The sequence below is a fragment of the Oratosquilla oratoria genome, chromosome 24 (genome assembly GCF_046742065.1).
Source record: "Oratosquilla oratoria isolate Oo_2021 chromosome 24, ASM4674206v1, whole genome shotgun sequence".
Classification (NCBI taxonomy): domain Eukaryota; kingdom Metazoa; phylum Arthropoda; class Malacostraca; order Stomatopoda; family Squillidae; genus Oratosquilla; species Oratosquilla oratoria.
Genome location: NC_134800.1, coordinates 18,667,823 through 18,688,671, shown reverse-complemented (window position 1 = coordinate 18,688,671; position 20,849 = coordinate 18,667,823).

The following is a 20,849-nucleotide window of genomic DNA, read 5'->3' as shown; positions in this document are numbered from 1 at the left end:
CAGTTGCTGTAATGTCCGAAAAGAGGCATTACTTTACATTTAAAGGACACTTTGCTATTCCACATTTTGAACCATCTAGACACCTTGTCAAGACCTTTTTGGATAGATACGCACTCGCATATTATACGTACGCTTAGTATTCCATATAACTCTGTTGTGTCCACAATTTTTTGCGTAGTAAAAGTATTTGAACTCATGTGGCCAGAATGAAATAAGTTTGCATCAACAAGAGCATTCTACGGTCTTAAATTTCAGAGTTCCAACAAAGGCCTTCATGTCTAGCCACGTCGTAGTGCAGGTAACGGCTGGAATGTTGAAAAAGAAAACAAAGGGGATCTTGGAAAGAATCCTGAGGAACTCCGCTTGTAATACATGTGGTCTAGCCCCTGACTACCACAACATGATTAATTCAGGTTGATAAGTTTTTTCTCTGGAATTAAGAGACGAAATATTAGCCATTATTCTGTGGTGAGGGTTATCTTAGGAAAAAAAAATAATTAGTAAGCAAGATACACCAAATTTAGACTTGCTATTATCATAATTTATGGTGATCACTCGGTAGAGGAACATTTGCGTGGACAATGAATTGTAATTCGGTTGTTTTCTTAATGTTGTTTCATGTCATTTCTACTCTTTTACAACGAGGTTAGACCAAAGTGATTTCTTGTTTTCTAGAGCTTGTTCTTTACCCACTAACAATTTTGTGATTTTGATTTCTAGTTGTGAGTCTCCCTAGTTTTGGGGGTTATACGAGTATTTGTACTAAAAAAAATTGCGTTGAATGCCAAAGAAAATATAGATTGTACTACTTATACACATATGTTAATGTTTGATTTCTTGGCTGTCTTATGTCTCTAAAACTTTAAGTATTCAAATATCATTGGCTTTATTCCCTAATTAGCATTTTCAGTTAGTATCTATTTCTGCAATGTTGAGTAACTTGTTTTTTGCTTGATAGTTCACTAAAATAGGCTTATAATACACTGTAATCCCAGTTGATAAAGCTGCAGGAGTGTTCATGAATACAGATGTAGGATGATTATCTAATTCATCGCGTACGCCCCAGCTAAATATATATCATTACTCCCTTAATTAGATCTAAGAGGACCAAATTTATTCCTAACGTCTCCTTTCATTACTAGCATGTATAATGTTAATTAGACAGCTGATCTAGATTGTCGTGTTTGTTGGTGACCCAACCAACATTAAGAAAGTGGCCAGACCTCAAAGGAGGCCGTTTGTGGCTATAATAATTCAGCATTTCATTCGCCCCGCGCCATGCGAGGTGACTAGTCAAGATAGCCTTTGATGGAGTTAGAGGATCGCATGCGTTTACCGACATCACGCCATGATTATCATGCGGGATTCGATTTTTTTTCCCTCTAAGGGAGTTTACGCTGAGAGTAATTTAATTATCTACGGCCGAAGCCTTCACATCAGGAGATCACCTTTGGTACACACGTAAGCATCTTAAAATTAAATAATTTTTTGTTGGTGTTATCTTAGAAACCTCAGCCTAGCTAACGCCAGATGATTTTATTAAACCAAAAGGATGTGGAAATCTAGACGTCAATGGCGTCATTATATTTTCTAGAACAGGACTGGGCAACCGTTGGCACGCGTGCTAAACCTGGGCGGCGGATTGAGGCCCTTATGGGAGGTGAAGGGGGGGGTGGGCTTACTATGTAGGCCTATTATTTTGTATTAAAAAAAAATCTGAATATTTTTGGCACTCCCAATTAAAAAGGTTGCCCACTACTGTCCTAGGATGACCGACACCCCTTGATCAAAGGGTGTCGGTTATCCTAGGACAGTAGTGGGCAACCTTTTTAATTGGGAGTGCCAAAAATATTCAGATTTTTTTTAATACAAAATAATAGGCCTACATAGTAAGGCCCCCCCCCCTTCACCTCCCATAAGGGCCTCAATCCGCCGCCCAGGTTTAGCACGCGTGCCAACGGTTGCCCAGTCCTGTTCTAGAAAATATAATGACGCCATTGACGTCTATGTTGACGTCAAAAATCCTATTACTATACCACTCTTTGTCCTATCATCATGTGCGGAGAAGTAATGTACTAAATCCTCTTTGTTTGTTTCCTTTAAGTGCAGTGATGGCCTGTCTATATATGGAGTTATTAGAAAAAGAAAACTTTATCAGAATCAATGGTAGGGGATCACACTGGTTTAGATATGTAGACGACGTCCTCGCAATCATTCCCGAAAACACCAATGTAAATAATAAAGTGAGAATGCTTAACGCGGTCAACAGCGATATTCAGTTCACCGTAGAAGAGGAACAAAACGGACAATTGCCCTTCCTAGATACGTTAATACGACGAGTGGAAAAAACTGTAACTTTCTCAGTATACAGAAAGGAAACTAACAAAGAGGATTTAGTACATTACTTCTCCGCACATGATGATAGGACAAAGAGTGGTATAGTAATAGGATTTTTTCTCAGGGCACTACGAATCTGTAGTAATGAATACCTAGAAGGCGAATTTGATTACATTATGAAAACCTTTGACAAACTTGGATATCCAGAGGGAATGTTGAATAGAACAAAAAGAAAAGCAATAAATATTTACAATCGCGGAAAGAAAGAGAAAAATGATAAAAATAATACAAATTTTATATCAGTACCTGGCTCAGAAACGTCACCAATAATAGACAAATATTTAACAAAATCAGGTATGAACATAGCTAAAATAACTAACAAGAGGATAGGTGATTTAATAAAGACGTCTGAAAAGAGAACCAATTCCGAAAACAGCGTCGTATATAAAATCCCGTGCAATAGTTGCTCAATGGCTTATTTTGGCGAATCGTCAAGAGGATTAGAAAAAAGAATTTATGAACATAAAAACGACATAAAAGCACATAGGACATCTAATTCTTTAGTAGTTCATGCGGAAAAATTCGATCATTTACCAAACTGGAGAGAAGCTGAAGTGCTACATAAAGGTTTTGATAAATTCACTAGAAGAATTGTTGAATCAGCATATATTTCAACTAATAATTCATCGAATCATCGAGGAGGGTTTATTAATTTAGCTAAAGAAACTAGTATTTTAATTCTAAAGCACGCCTAAATAAACGACCTTTCCCAAGTGTCCGAAAAGATAATTAGATTTAGTACATAAACTTAAATTGCAGTTCTACATACACTCTCTGAAGAAGTTCTACGCGAACGAAACGTTAGAGTGTTTAGGGTTCCGAGCCTTCCCCTGTGTTTACGTTCTCCACCATCCAAATAATATACATATATATATATATATACATATATATACACATATATATATACATTTTAACAACCGCAATGCACTTTAATTCTAAGCCATCACAGGCCAGCATGCTGAAATTGAAATATGGTACTGCCCAGGACTCGAACCCGGCAACCTTATGACAAGTGCGACAGTACATATCCACGAAGACTAAAACATATGAATCTGTTTTCCCTAAAAAAGCGTAGACTCAGAGGTTACTTGATATAAGTCTTTAAGAATTTAAAGGGAATAGACAACATCAAAAGTGACAAAATATTCACACTGAATGAGAATCAGACAACAATGGTCTCAAACTGTCAGGGAACAGATTTAATTTGGAAGTGAGTAGAAACAACTTCGCCAACCATGTAGTTAATGAATGGATTAAACTTCCTACAGAGGCAGATCAATGTAGTTCAGTTCGAAGCTTTAAGAATCATTTAGATAAGCACCTAAGCAAGATGCTGTAATGACTGTCATTTATCTTATATTATTTGTTTTGTTATCATTTGTCTGTTTGCTTGATTCTCATTTATTATTAGTTATATGTGAATTTATTATTATTTACTATTTACCTGTTTGTTTACTATAACTATACCTATGCATTTATTTGATTATTTACTTTATTCTAGCTTTTATTTATTCATTTATTATTTTTTTGTCGCATCCGACCTTGATATGGACCAAAAGGTATCTTGCCGGCATGCTCCGCCTTTGTAATCTTTTGTAATATATATATATATATATATATATATATATATGTATATTATTATATATATATATATATATATATATTTTTTTTTTTTATTAGATTTTTTTCCCCATGATAGCTTCCCTTTGCACTTTGTTCTAAAAGTTTGAGTTGTGTGTCTTTGCTAACATGCAAGACAAAATACAAAACCACAGAAAAAAAAAATCATATGGTAAAAGCCAGAAAAACAAAAGACGATAACCAAGAAATGCGAAACACACACACACACACACACACACACACACACACACACACACACACACACACACACACACACACACACACATAGCAAGCTAGGTCATGACACTGTGAATCCCAAGATGTTATCTCCTCAAGGCACGTATCACGTTACAGGGTCACATCACATTCCCCGCGTCACATCACATCACAACCGGAGACTCAGACTTTCGTTGCAGCACGGGAAGTGATACGCAAGGGGTTTTGTGAACGAACGACGGCAAACCGAAATCGAAGCTTTTGGACTCTTGTTATGTTGTCTTAATGTACGTTTCATATTGTATTGGAAAGTTGTCAACCCATTTCGTTCACCCCTCCGCTCCACAGTCTCTTTCACTGTTAGTAATGACTTGTGCAAACCTCATGTCGCCAGGTAATTTAAGTCCTTTTATTTGTGATAGAAATTGATAAGCATGAAAAAAAAAACACTGAAAAAATGCATAACATATAACATTTTCATTTAGTTGTATAATATATATATTTTTTTTATCAAATGAGTGCATTTGCACGAATTCATAAGAATATAAGAATGGAGGAGACTGCAGGAGACCATAAGACCTACACTATGAAGTTCCTTGTCTGTTATCACCTGTCATTCCTATTCATAAAGTTATCTAAACTTCTCTTTAAAAATAAGAGCAGAAACAATTCTTTCAGCGCTCACTACATGGTTACTAAGTGTATTCCATTCGTTAACCACACTCTTAGTAAACCAGCCTATTTCCGTTCTTAAACCTAAATTTGTCCAATTCTAGTCAAAAATGGCGACTGGACTTTTATGAATATCGACGCTTTGAAAGGAAAACAGCTGACGAGTAAAGAATAATATTATTATTATTATTATTATTATTTTGCCTTTTGAATGATTGTTTAACTTTATTGGTGAAAAATAAACATATAAATAAATGAATAAATAAACAGATAAATGAATAAATATATAGATCAAATAAATGAATATTTAGATCAAGTAAATCAATAAAATAAACAATAGATGAAACAAGAACAAACAAATGAAAATAGAAAATAGAGGTTGATTTGTATTAACCGAGAGGAATCTACAATGATCCGTCCACCTTAAATTATTTTATTCTATCTAACGCCAAACGATTCCATTCAATTGACCATAGCCTCATGACTGAGAATATACGCGTTTATTAAGGACACCTTTTCACACTAGCGGTTTGAACCGCGCGGAAATCGCAGCGGTACCGCAGTCAAAGAAAACCTGCACGGTTGTGTGTGAACGCTTCCAATGACATACATTGCAACTAAACCGCCGCGGTTCAAACCGCTAGTGTGAACAGGGTCTTCCCAGGCTCACGAGCGTTTCCAAGAGTTCCAAGACTAAAGAGGAGACTCTGGGTCCGCCAAAAACTGACCGCTCTTACGTCCAGACGATCTCTCGCTGACGTCATCAGATAAGAAATAATGGGGTGCTCCCACTGATAATGCTGAGCCAGACTATATCAAGGGAAACTATATATATTTTTTTTGAGGGGGGGAGAGAGGAAAGGCAGGGGAGAGGGGGAGAGATGGAAGGGGAAGGGGGAAAGGGAGGAGGGAAAGGGAAGGCGAAGTGGAGGGAGGAAAGGGAAGGCGAAGTGGATGAGGGAAAGGTAGAGCGAAAGTGGATGTGGGAAAGGTAAAGCTAAAGGGGAGTCATTGAAGATTAGTTGTCAGGTTGTCAGTGATGGACTAAGAGATAAAATGTTTTTGTTTTGTTTTTTGTTTTTCTTGACACTTTTGTTGCATTTTATGACTTTGGTGTTTATTCTTACTGCCACCGCCGCCAGCCGATTCCATTCGAAAATGATCAACTGCGTTGTGTTTCAAGATGCCTTATACGGCACTTAAAAAATCACGAACCGTTTTCTTCGTTCGGGTTTGACCCAAATTCCAAACAGAAGACAAGAATAAAAATAATAGATAAAATTAGTAAAAACAAATAAAATGGAATAAAACAATCTAGAATAGGTAACTAAAACAAAATGATGAATAAATGAATAAATATATATATTAGATAAAATAATTTGTTCAAACCAGGAGACATTTGAATTCACACAAGTTAGACCTATGCTAACTTAATCTTTTCCGAGATCTGGTATGTATTTAATATGTGAAATAAAGATAGAGATAGAGAAGGAAATGAATGAATAAAGAAATATACAAAAGAAAAATAATAAATAGACAAACGTACAGGTTAATAGATATATCATTGAACAAATATGTAAATAATTAAATATGCAAATAGAAAAGTACATAAATGATTAGATAAATAAATGAATAAAACAAATATGTAAACAAATTAATGAATAAATAAATGAATGAATAAAGAGATAGATTAAGAAGTAAATTACTGAATAAATAAATGAATAAATCAATTAGTTAATAGATAAATGAATATATGAATAAATGAATAATTGAATATATGAACGAATAGATAGGCAAATAAATGAATAAATAATTGAATAAATTAATAAAAAATTGACAAATAAATGAATAAATTGATTAGTTAATAGATGAATGTATGAATAAATGAATGAATAAATATATGAATGAATAGATAGGCAAATAAATAAATAAATAATTAAGTAAATTAATATACAAATAAGTAAATAAGTAGATACATGAAAGTGAACAAATAAATCCATAAAATATTTTGAGTAGCAAAAAATAATAATAATAATAATGATAATAAAATAATAATAATAATAATCCACGACAAAAAATGGAAGCTATATTACCTCTCTCATTCCTCAATTTCATTTCAATACGTGACGCCTTTTTCACAAATAACGGAATAGGGAAGCGATGTGAACACATGTTTATGTGAACAGGTATAAAAACGCTCACAAGCAGGAACGAGATTACACACACACATACACACGACAAGGAAACGCTCAAAGACACATTGGCTATCTACGGCCTTGTGGAAATTTTAGAAATTAAAGAAATGTCAGTCTGAACCTCAAAGGGCATGTTGGGAGATCTAAAACTTTAAATAAGAGAAAAAAGATGCACAGATGGCGTGAGAATATGACACGATCGCCACAAAAGATGAAAAGACCATTACTGCAAGAACTTAGTAATTATTGTATATCATATACGTGTGTGTGTGTGTGTGTGTGTGTGTGTGTGTGTGTGCGTACGTGTGTCTGTGTCTGTATCTATGTCTGTGGTTGTGTGTATGTCTGTGTGTTCGTATGTGTGTGTCTGTGTTTCTGCATGTGTGTTCGTATGTGTGTGTCTATCTGTGTCTGCATGTGTATACATATGGGTTTGTGTGTGTGTCTATCTGTCTGTGTGTGTGTATATGGGTCTGCATTTTACCTACCTATTTACCCAGTTGTATTTTACGGGAAGGGGAGCTACGCTTGTGGTGTCCCGCCTTTGTATCTCGCAGTGTCTAGTTTTTTGCACATCTATTTTTTCGTCCAGTTTGTTCCAAGTGTCCACCACTCTATGTGGAAAACTGTTCTTCTTCAGATCTCTTCTATAACTATGTTTTTTAAGTTTCTTTCCATGTCCTCTTGTATTTCTCTTGTCCCAGTTTAACAAGTCCTCTCTATCGAGTATTTCTGTGCCCTTCATAATTCTATAGATGGACAGTAGGTCGCCTCTCGCTCTTCTTTGCTCCAGAGTCGGTAACTCCAATTTAGCCAGTCTCTTCTCATATGACAAGTTTGAAAGTGCAGGAGCCATTTTTGTGGCTGCTCTTTGGATTCTTTCAGTTTCCTTTATATTCTTTTTGGTACTGGGTGACCACAATGTTTAGGCCTTATCAGTGTGACTAATATTTTTTTAATCATTTTTTCGTCCAAATAGGTAGATGCCACTTTTATTGATCTTAGCAAGTTACAGGATTCTTCGACAATTTTTTTTGTTTATCATAGAAGTCGTTTGAGATGATTACTCCCAAATCTTTTTCAGATCTCATTTTCTTTACCTCCTTAGCTCCAATTTTATATTGTCCTGATATTCTATTTTTACTTTTTCCAAACTCCATTATGCTACACTTCTTAATATTGAGGTCCACTTCCCATTTCTGACTGTGTGTGTGTGTGTGATTCATTACCATGGTCTTGGACCAGGTGTTGGTCTCGTGATCGACAGGTATTACCCTCCTGGATGAGTGCTCAGAGCTCAGATATGGCCCAATCTATGGGTAATGCTGTGACCTTACCCTCAGTGCGTACAAAAGATTCAAATCAACACATAACCAAGCAGATAGATCGGAGTTCGAAGAATGTTGCTGAGAATCTAAAAGGCTCATCAAAGCCAGCAGGAAATCACAAGACTAATATATTGCCTCCAAATGCAAAGAAAATCCTAAAGAATTTTTCAGACATATCAGGGGAAAAAAAAATTAAGAGCAACACTGGCCTCCTCATATCAACGACGGTGGAAAGAGTAACAGAAGAGGGCAATGGCAGACATGCTAAACGATTATTTTGCGTCTGTGTTCACTATTGAGAACAACAGAAATGATCAGTTAATCTCACTAGGACGGACAGTATCCACACGCCTACTAGATATGGATATTGAAGAACGTGATTTAACTGCATTATTGACAAACTTGAATTAAACAAATCGATTGGACTAGATAAAACTTATTCGAGAATACTCCAGGAAGTCAAAGAAGAAATTTACAAACCCCTGAGTGCGATTTTCAACTTATCTGTACAATCTGGAAGAGTTGTGCAAGAGTGGAATCTAGCAAATGTAGCACCCTTATTCAATAAAAGGATGACAAATCCCATCCTGGTAACTATCGGCCTATTAACTTTGCATCAATTGTCTTTAAACTAATGGAGTCTATCCTGAGAGACAAAATTGTAGAATTCTTGGAGAAAAACAACATAATTGAAGATTCACAACATGGATACCGTAATAAGCGCTCGTGTCTGACAAACATTCTTGACTTCCTGTACGATATTTACGATATGTACGAAGAATGGAAGGCAGTTGGTGTTATATATATTTATTTCCAAAAAAGCTTTTGATAAAGTCCCACATAGGTTACTAAGTAAAACAAATGCACCGATGGTTTTGAGAATGGTGGTCTGGTCGTAAGCAACGTGTTGTTCTGAATGGAAAAAGTTCAGACTGGCGTATTGTATCAAGTGGAGTGCCTCAGGGCTCAGTCTTAGGTCCTATACTTTTTCTGATATACACTAATGATCTAGATGAAAATATAAAATGCAAATTATCCAAATTCGCAGATAACGCCAAAATTGCAAATAAGATGACATCCATAACACAGCAACACTAATTGCAAAACGATTTGAATATTTTATGCGAATGAAAGGGAAACTCCCAGATGCTTTTCAATATAGATAAATGTAAAGTACTTCATATTGGTAATAGTAATGTCCAGGCTAACTACATGATGAATGGTGTACAATTAGCTAGTGTAGAACAAGAGAAAGACCTTGGTGTTGTGATCTCAAATGATCTCAAACCAAGCAAACAGTGCTCAGAGGTTATTAGAACTGCAAACAAATTAATTGGATTTATAGGTAGAGCTTTCGAGTTCAGAACTGAAGAAATTATTCTTAATCTCTATAATGCCCTAGTCCGGCCTAACCTAGAATACTGCGTACAGTGCTGGTCTCCATACTACAAGACACAATAGTTAGAAAAGTTACAACGCAGAGTAACAAAGGTCATCCCAAGGTTGAGGGACAAGTCATACGAAGAGCGCTTAAGGAAACTTAATTTGTTTAGTCTCTCAAAAAGGAGAATGAGAGAGGACCTAATCGAGGTCTTCAAAATTATCAGAGGAATTGAAAACATGGATTTGGAAAAATATTTTGAAATTGACAACTCCATCGTAACTAGGACTATAGGATACAAGATTGTAGGTAAACGTTTTAAAAATATTTGGAAAAATACTCTCTTTAATCGCGTTGTTAAAATATAGAATGGTCTACCATCCAACGCCATTGATTGTTCCACTGTAGAGGTATTCAAAAAACGTCTCGACATTTACTTAACTACACATCCCCGACAAGAATTGTTTTTACTTATAGATAGATTATAGGAACATTTACTTAACTACAAATCCCCGTCTAGTATTATTTAACTTTAAATGGCGGTGGGTTTGACACAGTTTCATCTATGTGTAACTCGAGCATACAAATGTACAAGAAAAGTTGTTCTCAACTTACATCTCTCTTGATAGCGCATTAGGCTAAGTCACTGTCAATTGTTACGTGCTGGCAAAGGTTCGAGTCCTTACCTTGACCACGTATCGATTCCTTCATGTATGCCTCCGCAAATTACTCGAAGTTGATGGCTTAGATATAAAGTGAATTGTATTAACGGTATATATGGGCAAGAGATTCTAATGCATACTTCATTAAAAGTGATTCCAAGTTCTGTATTACAGATTTTCTTCAAAATGTTTTCTTTTCGTCCCAATAGTGCTTTTATTTCTTCTGACAGGTTATGGACAATATTTCCGTAAGTACAATTAATCTTGATGCACTTCAATTGCGATTTTGGGTTTCTTAACCCTTCTTTGGTAGCTGTTAGAAGAAATAAAAACACTACTGTGACGAAAATATTTTTAATCTGTAATATAGAACTTGTAATCACTTTTAATGAATATATATATTATATATATATATATATATATATATAAATCACTAAGCCCCGCAGGTAGACAAGAAGTTATCTTTCTTAGACGTAAAGGAGGCTAAGGAAGGTGACTTTTATTGTGGTTTTCAACTCGAAATATGCAGAAGAGTTAGGACATTTGTTCTGCGGAGCAGGTTTGAAGATCCCCAGTTCATCTAGTGCGAAGATTGGTGAAATAGTGAGGGGTAAGGCGAGAAGAGACAATATTGATAACAGCGTGGTATACAAGATACCATGCGGCAGCTGTGACTTGAGCTACTTCGGTGAGACAGGAAGAGGCCTACACAAGCGGACATAGGAGCACAGAAGTGGTGCGAGAGCCCACCGAACATCCAACGCATTGGTGGTTTACACGGAACAATATGGACACTTACCCAACTGCAATGGAGTAGAAGTGATTCTAGTATGCAGAAAAACCATTAGGAAAATAACAGAAATGAGATCGAGCGCTTTCGTCTATTCAGACATTTTCAAGGTGTTGAAAATGTCTGAGTAGACGAAAGCATTCGGTCTCATTTATGTTATTTTCCTAGTGGTTTTTCTGCGCGCACACACACACACACACACACACACACACACACACACACACACACACACACACACACACACACACACACACACACACATATATATATATATATATATGTATATTCGCACATACTTACCAAGCATGTATATGCAAACAAGCGCATTCTCATTTGTATAATCATTTAGACGAGTACATGTATACTTTCCTCCATGTTTTCTACACATTTATTAGTGGGTACATTGCGCATTCGAATTTTTTAACGTAGACCTGATGACATTTATACGTGCATGCCTCCTTAATGTTATGTGCAGTGGTACATGCTAATTGGCTCTCCAAGAAAATGGTCAGTCGTATCACATAAGAACTTGAACGCTTATGTGGCTGAGACTCAGACACGTGGGTCTACTGAGTGTCTCTGGATGTTCTTGTTTAGTGCATCTATTTGGAGAATGTCTGATTAATGCCTCGCGGAGTGTCTGCTATGTACCTCTGGAAGTGTTTAATATACGAAGGAGTTTGCTGCTTTGTGGAGAGTGTCTGCTTAGTGCCTGAGGGATGGGGAGGGGAGTGGTCTCTGTCGGAAGCTGTGATCCTCCTGCAGAAGTCGGCCGCCCATCAGACACCCATGGGACTTGATGCCACCATCGCATCCCGCCGAAGTAAGTCACCACCTCGGCATCTCGCTACAGCTGGGCTTTGGGTCAAGGACTTCTCAGGTCAAGAGTCAGAAGCTGCGGCGATGGCGGCGGCGGCAGTAACCTCATCAGCAGCTGCATTGTTTCGGCGCCGAAAGGCAGGTTTGAACTGACCTAGGGCCCTCCGCATCCGACCATCCATCCACCGGGTCTGCAAAATCTCAACGGTCAAGATCCCACACCGATACACAACACCTGCGAAGCCCTACGACATTAGCCAACAGGTGCGCAGAAAAGGTGCGGGTGAGCGCGAGAGGGGGTCAAAGGGTGAGGGTGGGAGTGGAGGTGGGAGGGCTGGAGAGGAGGAGGAGGAGGAGGAGGGGTGGGAAGGGTGGGGATCCTGAGAGGCAAGCTAGCAGCATCGGCGATAGTGGTTGAGCTCCCACCTTTACCCCCCCTTCCTCTCCCCCCCCCGCCAACACACTCCCACCCCACCCATCCGGGCCTTCTTCCCACCCTCTCCCATCCGCCTTCATAAGTCCCATTGGCATCATTTGTATGCACTGTCCCGCGTCGTGGGGATGAAGAGGTCAACGCTGGTGGGGGAGGGGGAAGTGGGGGGGCGGCCGATTAGTCACGGTAATTAAGATTTCAGAAACGACCTTTCCTGAGACTCTCCCGACCCAGGCCCACCCCGGGAAGAGGAGGAAGAGGAGGAGAGGAAGGCTTGCCAGATGGGGGTGCTTGCGAAGCCCAAGGTCTGAACGAGAACAGGTCAGTTCACTTCAGAAAGATGACGTCACAGGTGCACTAACTGGCATCTTCACAGCCAGGTTCCTAGCTAACCAGGCATCTACTCAAAGTGGGTTAAGGCTGCTCAGTTAACCCACCCTTGTTCTACCTAACATCTGGCCATTTCATTGAGCCCAAGAAGGGCCTTGGGGACAAGCCTGATCTGAAACGGAGTACGACACCCACAGGCCTGGACGACACGCCCCGACACCTACATGGTCAGTCGCCTTCACAAATGACACCTACAGGTGTTCCTCCCCCCACCCCACCCCGACACCTCTAAGCTCTTCAGTAGCGAGTGATCCGTGACCTTTTATTCTGGTTGGCGCCAGGCTATTCTATTCATATCTGTCGCCACGCCCTCTCTTCAGTGAAGGGCTGTAGGCTATCTTGACTATCACCCTTCCGTACCGGGTGGTACGTTTCCTCTTATCCTGGCTGCCGCCTGACTATTTTATTAATCTCTAAAGTACCTCATTGGAAGCGATGTGGGAAGACCATCCACATCAAGAACCTTCACCTACGTGATCTTCTTCCTTCCCGAACACTCCCAGTGTGATAACACATGACGTTGATTTTTGTCATGGTATGAAGCCAGTTACATCATTCTGTTGAGGGGCGGACCCAGGGCCTGAGAGGGGGTCTCGGTCGAGCCAGACGCCCTTCAGACCGGGGGTCGACTGTCAACATGATGAAGAAATCTCCGATTTGTCACTTTAGGTTCCGTCCCTGTGTTGGAAAGCTGCAAGATTAAGGCCCTGTTCACATTACCGGTTTGAACCGCGCCTAAACCGCGGCGGTACAGCATATTCTAGGAAAAACTGCGCTGTTTTGTGTGAACGCCGCCACTGACTGACACTGTAATTGAACCGCGCTAGTGTGAGCAGGGCCTAATAATCTTATTTAATAAATTTTACGTTGTGATAACAAGAGGTTCACCTTTTTTCCTTTTGTAAAATACATAGATGAAAATTTAACGAGACGAAGGAATAAATACATAGACAAGAAGGACTCGTTGCCTCGAGCATCACTGACTGGAAAACCGCAGCCCCACAGCGTCCGTCAACGATCCTCAGAAACTCCCACAGATCCCTTTGGTAAGAAACCTTGACCTCTTGTGTGTTGTGTCAGTATGATTCACCATGGTCTTGGATCACGTGTTGGACTCGTGATCGACATTTTTACCCTCCCGGAAGAGAGCTCAGAGCTCATATATGACATATATGGGTAATACCTCACACGCACACACACACCCAACTCCCCGCCCACGAGAGCTGGAGTAACGACTCGCAGTGCAGCGATACTGAAATTATTCCAGCCCTGGTGCGGGATTCGAACTTGGACCGCCGGAGTGGCGGCCGCGAACGCTACCACTGCGCCATCGAGTGGGACAGTTTCTGTGTGCCCGGGAGAGTTGTCGCCGGTTGTTAGCTCTCCTATGAAAAGCTTGAGGAAATATAGTTGAAGTTGATGAAAGATGCTGAATTCTTTCTAGAGACCGAGTGTCAGGCCATCGGGGTTGCACCTATAGATGAAGGTGAGGGTGTTGATGGTTTTTTGAAGATGGTTATTTGACATTGTTCTCAGTATAGACAAATAAATCGATAATTTTATTAAGATAAAGAAATAAAGACAAATATATTGATAAACAAAGAAGTCAGTGAATAGGCGAATGTATGAATAAATGAGTGTGTAAATCAATAAATACATTATAACCTTATAACTAGTAAATATAGAAATGGATGAAAAAGGAAATTATTTAGTAATTAAGAAATTGAATAAACAATTACGATTCAATGTCCACGCTCAAAAGGAAAATGTATTTGATAGTTTCTTGAAATTAACCATTCTTCTGATATATCGGACATCTCTAGATTAAAAATTTGTCATGTGTTGGTCATGGCTCGCCATAACCTTGGTTTCATATCCTCACAAGCCTCGGCCCAATAAGTCTTGACACAGACATGTCAGAGAGGATTAGATTTCATGATGGCGCTCCAAACGTTGGTTGTAGAGGGCATTTCCCCCCAGCTGAATGAAATCACGGGGTTTTATTCAGAACAAAACATTTGAAACATAGAAAATATTAGATAGGATAGAATAAAGAAGATAAAATCAACCAAACTGAAACAGAATGAAATAAGAATAAAGAGATAAAATAGAATGGAATAGAATAAGATAAAATGAAACAAAGTATAAAATGAAATAGAATGGAAGAAATTGAATTAAAGTAAGATAAGGTGAAATGAAGCACGACCACATTAAAGTAAATAAAACCGAATGAAACAAACAGATAAACACATAAAAAAGTGACATGATTACGTAGCACAAGCGCTTTGATACGCGGGTGACGACTGACCTCTGAGTAAATGAGAGGGAATTCTGAAATTGGAACATTCCGATAGTAAGGGGGGTGGGGGAGTTAAATATTTTGAAACACCTGCAACCCCTCCCCACGCCGCTGAGAGTTTAGATACACCAAACCTGAAATTTTTGTATTAATTTTGTAATATGTTGTAACTAGCAAGCCATATTTTTGTGTCAACGCTTATTTCGTATAGAACCTTGAAGATTTTTTCGTGTTCCTGTTTTGCTTTGCGTTTATGCTGACCATGCAATTCTTTTGTTTTGTATCATAGATATAATGGAGAAAGCGAAAAAATGAAGTCAGATTTTAGTAAATAGGAGAAAGGACAGATTAATAGAGTTCGAGAATTTGGTCAATTTTGATATGCCTCAGTTCGATTTGAGACTCGGACGCCAGTCTCGCGCGCGCTCGCTCGCTCTCTCTCTCTCGCTCTCTCTCGCTCTCTCTCTCTCTCTCTCTCTCTCTCTCCGGCGCAGTCTGACTAAGCAACCTCGAAACACCTGAGAAGTCTTCTACCTTGGCCTCAATGTGGAGAGTCTGTCTGCGTTTTGGGACTCCCCTAAACGAGCGTGATGCACTAGTGTTCCTGTATTTTTGTAATGACACATTTTAGAGAATTAATTTCTTCTAACGCCTGGCGAAAAGCTTTGGATTTCGGGTTATATTGTAACTCTCTTTAGTGAAAACTCACTTTCTTTGGCATTGGAATCTATCGGCGCCGACGTATGCTTAGAATTAGATTCTAAGAGAAAACAAATGCTAGATTGTGTCTTAGGTATACAAGAGTAAATATGAAAAAAATAACCACGTAATGATTAGAATTTACTGCAAATGCTCTAATTAAAATTTCGATAACTTGATTCTCATATACATATATATACATATATATATATATGTATATATATATAATATATATATATTTTGTCTTGTTCAAGTCGGAATGATAGAGTTTTTCATTTTTGACTACCACAAGCATGAAGTAGTCTAGGTACTGGATCTAGTTGAGAGACAGTTTTACATTCTGAATTCATTAACTCGACAACGCCATCTGTGTTTTTGGTACGATGGCCTCATAAAATATTTTCAGAATAATTCTTGAACGTTTGCAAATTCTAACACCCCCATTTGTTTACATCTCGACTTTCCAATGCCTGCCCGTGTTCATGGGTTCCCTACTTGGTACCTACATAGCGTTCCCCACTTTCAATTCATTTATTTATTTATTTATTTATTTATTTTATCGCTGAAAGATCACATACACTGTAGTCTTGGTTTGGAGTCTTGGGAATTTTCATTTTTGTATCATCATTATGTCTGATTGTCCACTTTAGATTAAAGGGGCCTATACATCGAGTAATCTACAGATAGCTTACCCTTTTTCATGCAACCATAAAGGGATATTTAAAAAAAAAAAAACTGTTACGGATTCGCCTGATTTCAGTTACAGTATTTCTGATTTCTTTTAATAATATAATTAAAATTGTATACCAGTAATGTTTATATGTTTGCTACGTTTTTTTCATTACATGCACAATGGTATATATAAATTATAAAGGCAATATTACAACCGAAACTTTTCCTAATGGAACGAGTTTACAATATTTAGGAGACATGATATTGGGGTGATTTTTTCGATATTTGGTAATTAAATGCTGTGTGTATATGCACATACTTAAATACGTAAACATAAAAACTTGTATGTTTACTTGGAAGATTTTCTCATTTAAATTGAATCACCTTGTGGTGAGTCCGAGTTAAATATATGTTAAATATTAATACATGGAAGGGAAAGTTGAATTTGGATATGATGCATACCGAACATACACACACACTTATATATACACATATATACATGCACATGCATTGAGAAAGGCACTAACGTATGCACAGGCACACACACACACACACACACACACACACACACACACACACACAGTGGGAGGTCACTTAAGTCAGATTTCACATAACCTAGGCCTACAAGCACGTAGGGCATGAAGGAATTCAAGGACAAACGTATAGTTGGACCATAGAATACTAGAAAAAGAAAACAATAACTGGTTAAATTCTAGAAATCATAGTTACACATACATATACCAAAGTTTTTTTTCCTTACAAGGGAGGTTGCTAGAAAACAAAGGCATAAAATCCATTCCCACCCATTCCATCCTCACATACTCTAGGCCTACTCCCACTCACCCCGTCCCTCCCTCTTATCTTGGCTCATTCTGGTTGACGGGTCATCCCTGCATCTCGCCTGCCGCCCTGAGTCAGAAGTAATGTAGCAAGACATAGCACATCCACAGCAAGGCCGCTTCACTTAATCGGCGACCCCACCACTCTCTCCGTCCCCTCATGCAGAAAAAGAGAAGATGGGGAGAAATCCCTTCGGGATGCGACAAAATATAATTCACACATACTCCCTCCCCCCTATCCTCCACCCACACCCTTCTATGCATCACAGCATCATCCATACACAACCATTCTCCATCCCCGCCTGTCTTCTCCCTTCCTTCCTCAACAGACATTCCCCTCTTTCCCAATGCCCCTTTTATCCCATCTATCCATCTCATCTTTGGTCGCTCCCTCATGTTCACTCCCCCCACCTCTTACTTCCACACTTCTTTTACTAATCTTTCTTCACTCATTCTTTCCATGTGTCCAAACCATCCCAATACTCTTTCATCAACCCTGTCTCCCAACTCCCTTTCCACCCCTGCTCTCCTCCTTACCTCCTCGTTTCTCACTCTGTCCAACCTAGTAACTCCTACCATACTTCTCAGGCATTTCATCTCAAACACATTCAATCTCCTCTCTTATGTTCCACGTTTCTGCCCCATACAGTGCTGTTGGCACAATCACTCCTTCATACAATCTCCTCTTAGTATCCATTCCCAAATGTCTACCTCATTACACTTTTTAATCCCCCAAGGCATTTACTTGCCTCTCTCCTAATCATAATTATAACCTTGCTAAACTTCGTGAAATCTATTACAAAACAAAAATTGTTTTAGCCACTGATTTAATTATATTAACGACACATACATTAACCGAAAGTACTTGTAGGTATTAGATTAGAAATTAGAAATGTTAATTAGAAAAAAATACATACACAACTAATCAACAACTTCAGAGGATAAAGAAATGTCATATGAAGATAAACAAGATGTATACTCTTGATTTAGATAAATACACTTGGAAATAATCGCAAGAATTAGAATGAATACAACTTAGACGCCCTCCACAAGTCGACGACATGACGTCACACGCACTCAGATCTTCATTTCCAGACACATTATAGCCAATGCTGTTTTATTCATACGCTTCCCACTCCTTCAGTTATACCCAATGGTCCCTGATTCCTTTACTTGCATGTACACGCGCGTTTACGCACACAAAGGTAGAATGTGTGTATATGAAAGACCTTGAGCACGACGTAGTTCAAAGGTGGATGTCTTAGTGGAAAGATTAAGAGATTTGGGGGACTGACGTCATCTCTTTCGTCACGACTCTGTCATCTTGGTTTGGTAACGAGTCACTCGTTCATTATTTACTTACTCGTTTGCTCGTACACTCATTCGTTTGCCCGTTCACTCGTTCGTTAGCTCGTTCGTTCGCCCCTTTAGCTCGTTCGTTCACTCACTCGTTCGTTCGTTTACTCGTTCGCTCACCCATTTAGCTCATTCGTTCACTCACTCGTTCGCTCGTTCGTTTGCTCGTTCACTCATTTGTTCGCTCACTCGTTCGTTCGTTCATTCACTCGTTTGTTCGTTCATTCACTCGTTCGGACGTTCATTCACTCTTTCACTTGTTCATTCACTCATTCGTTTCATGTTCGCTCGTCCATTTGTTCATTCGTTCGTCCAATCACTCGTTCGCTCGTTCAGTCACCCACTCTATACCCAGGTTCAACGAGTAGCTTACGCCAGGAGACGCCTAACTGCGACCAACATCGTTATCTTTGCCCAGTGTGGTTGGGGGAATCAAACGTGGGTTTGCTTTTTCTTGTTGTTGTTGTTGTTGTTGTTACTGTTGTTGTTTGAATACAGTTTCCTTGTAGAAAAAAAAAAAAAGTCCGTTTCGTTATTAGGGAACTTGGTGTACGTTGATAATATATATCAAGTAGGTTTCATTCAAAAAAATATTTGTATTGTTCTGGTCTATCCGTGTCCGAATGTAAGGATCGCGTGTTTGCGCATGCGTGAAATGAAATTACACGAGAGGCAAGATACGTCATGGCACTCGGCCCTGCGTGAGGCTAGATGTTGCAGACACGTGTTTTTATCCAACACCCATACACCCTTCAGGTCAACCAATGTCAGGGAAAATGAACTCAAACACGCTCGACCGAAGGGTGAAATGTGACGTACTATATGAATAAATGTGGTAAAATAAGGAGAATTGACTCGGGGAACAGTAAGTGTAAATGTTATTGTATTTTTTTTTAACAATACCAACTTGCTGTACTCTGCGTTTGGCGCCAAGTTGGTCTCGTCCGTTACATTCTGCACCGTTAATCAACATTTTGAACCACACCCTCTACCTCTCCCTCCCTTCATCTTCCTCTCTTCCTCTCTCCTCCTTCCTCCTCCCTCTCCCCTCGCCCGTACACGTCATCTTCATAACTTTTCAACACGCTTCTCTTGTTAACAAAGCCCAGGCACATAACATATGCAAGATAAAAAAATTGATTATACGTAAGATAAATCCGATGTTGAGAGGCAATGCATACTAAGTGTCGTTAGGTCGGTTGTGTGTTGAGGTTGTTAGTGAGGTTGTAGGTTCTAAAGTGTTGGGTTTTCTATATGCCAACGAGAATACCATGCGTTATGCATAGGCTGCGAGATAGCAAATCCAAGCATGCAATGAACTCTTGCAGTAAATTTAGACTAAAGTGTCTTCCTTGCAACTCGCTTTACTAAACTGTCGTTTTCTATTTTCTATTAGCGTAATATGATTTTACCCGCGCTGACTTAAGAAAACGAACAATTACTTAAGTTGGTGGTGTTAATAAAGAAAAAAAAAAAAAAGAAGAGAGGCAGAAGTACTAGTGAACCTCTGAATTTTACGGCCTTTTTTAACGACTTGGTAAATATTCGTTCTCGAAAACGTCTTCGCCAAGAGTAAGTGAACGGACTGAAGTGAAATTGTCAGGTTTACGAAAATAGATAACAGGCAAGGTAGGAAGGCAGGAAATGCAACTAAGAATTCTTTATCTGTGACCTCCAAGCAAAACAGATTTATATTCATATGACGCTTTATCAAAGATTAAGAAGCGTCTTTCCACAACATGTGGGTTATAACAAGGGTGATGCAGACAAGGTCATCATATTAAGACAACAGCGCAGGATTCGTAGTAATGGATTCAAATTGGACAAACTTAGATTTAAAAAGGAAATAGGCAAGAACTGGTTTAACAATGGAGTGGTTAACTAACGGAATAGACTTTGTAACTATGCAGTTAGCGCTGAAACATCAAGAGAAGACGAGATAACTTTATGGATAGGGGTAATAGGTGGTAAAGGACATGGAACTGCCTAATATAGATCTTATGGTTTCTTGCAGTCTCCGTCCTTCTCATGTTCTTATGCAACACGAGAACTTGTGGATTTTTAGGTGAACAAATTAAGAC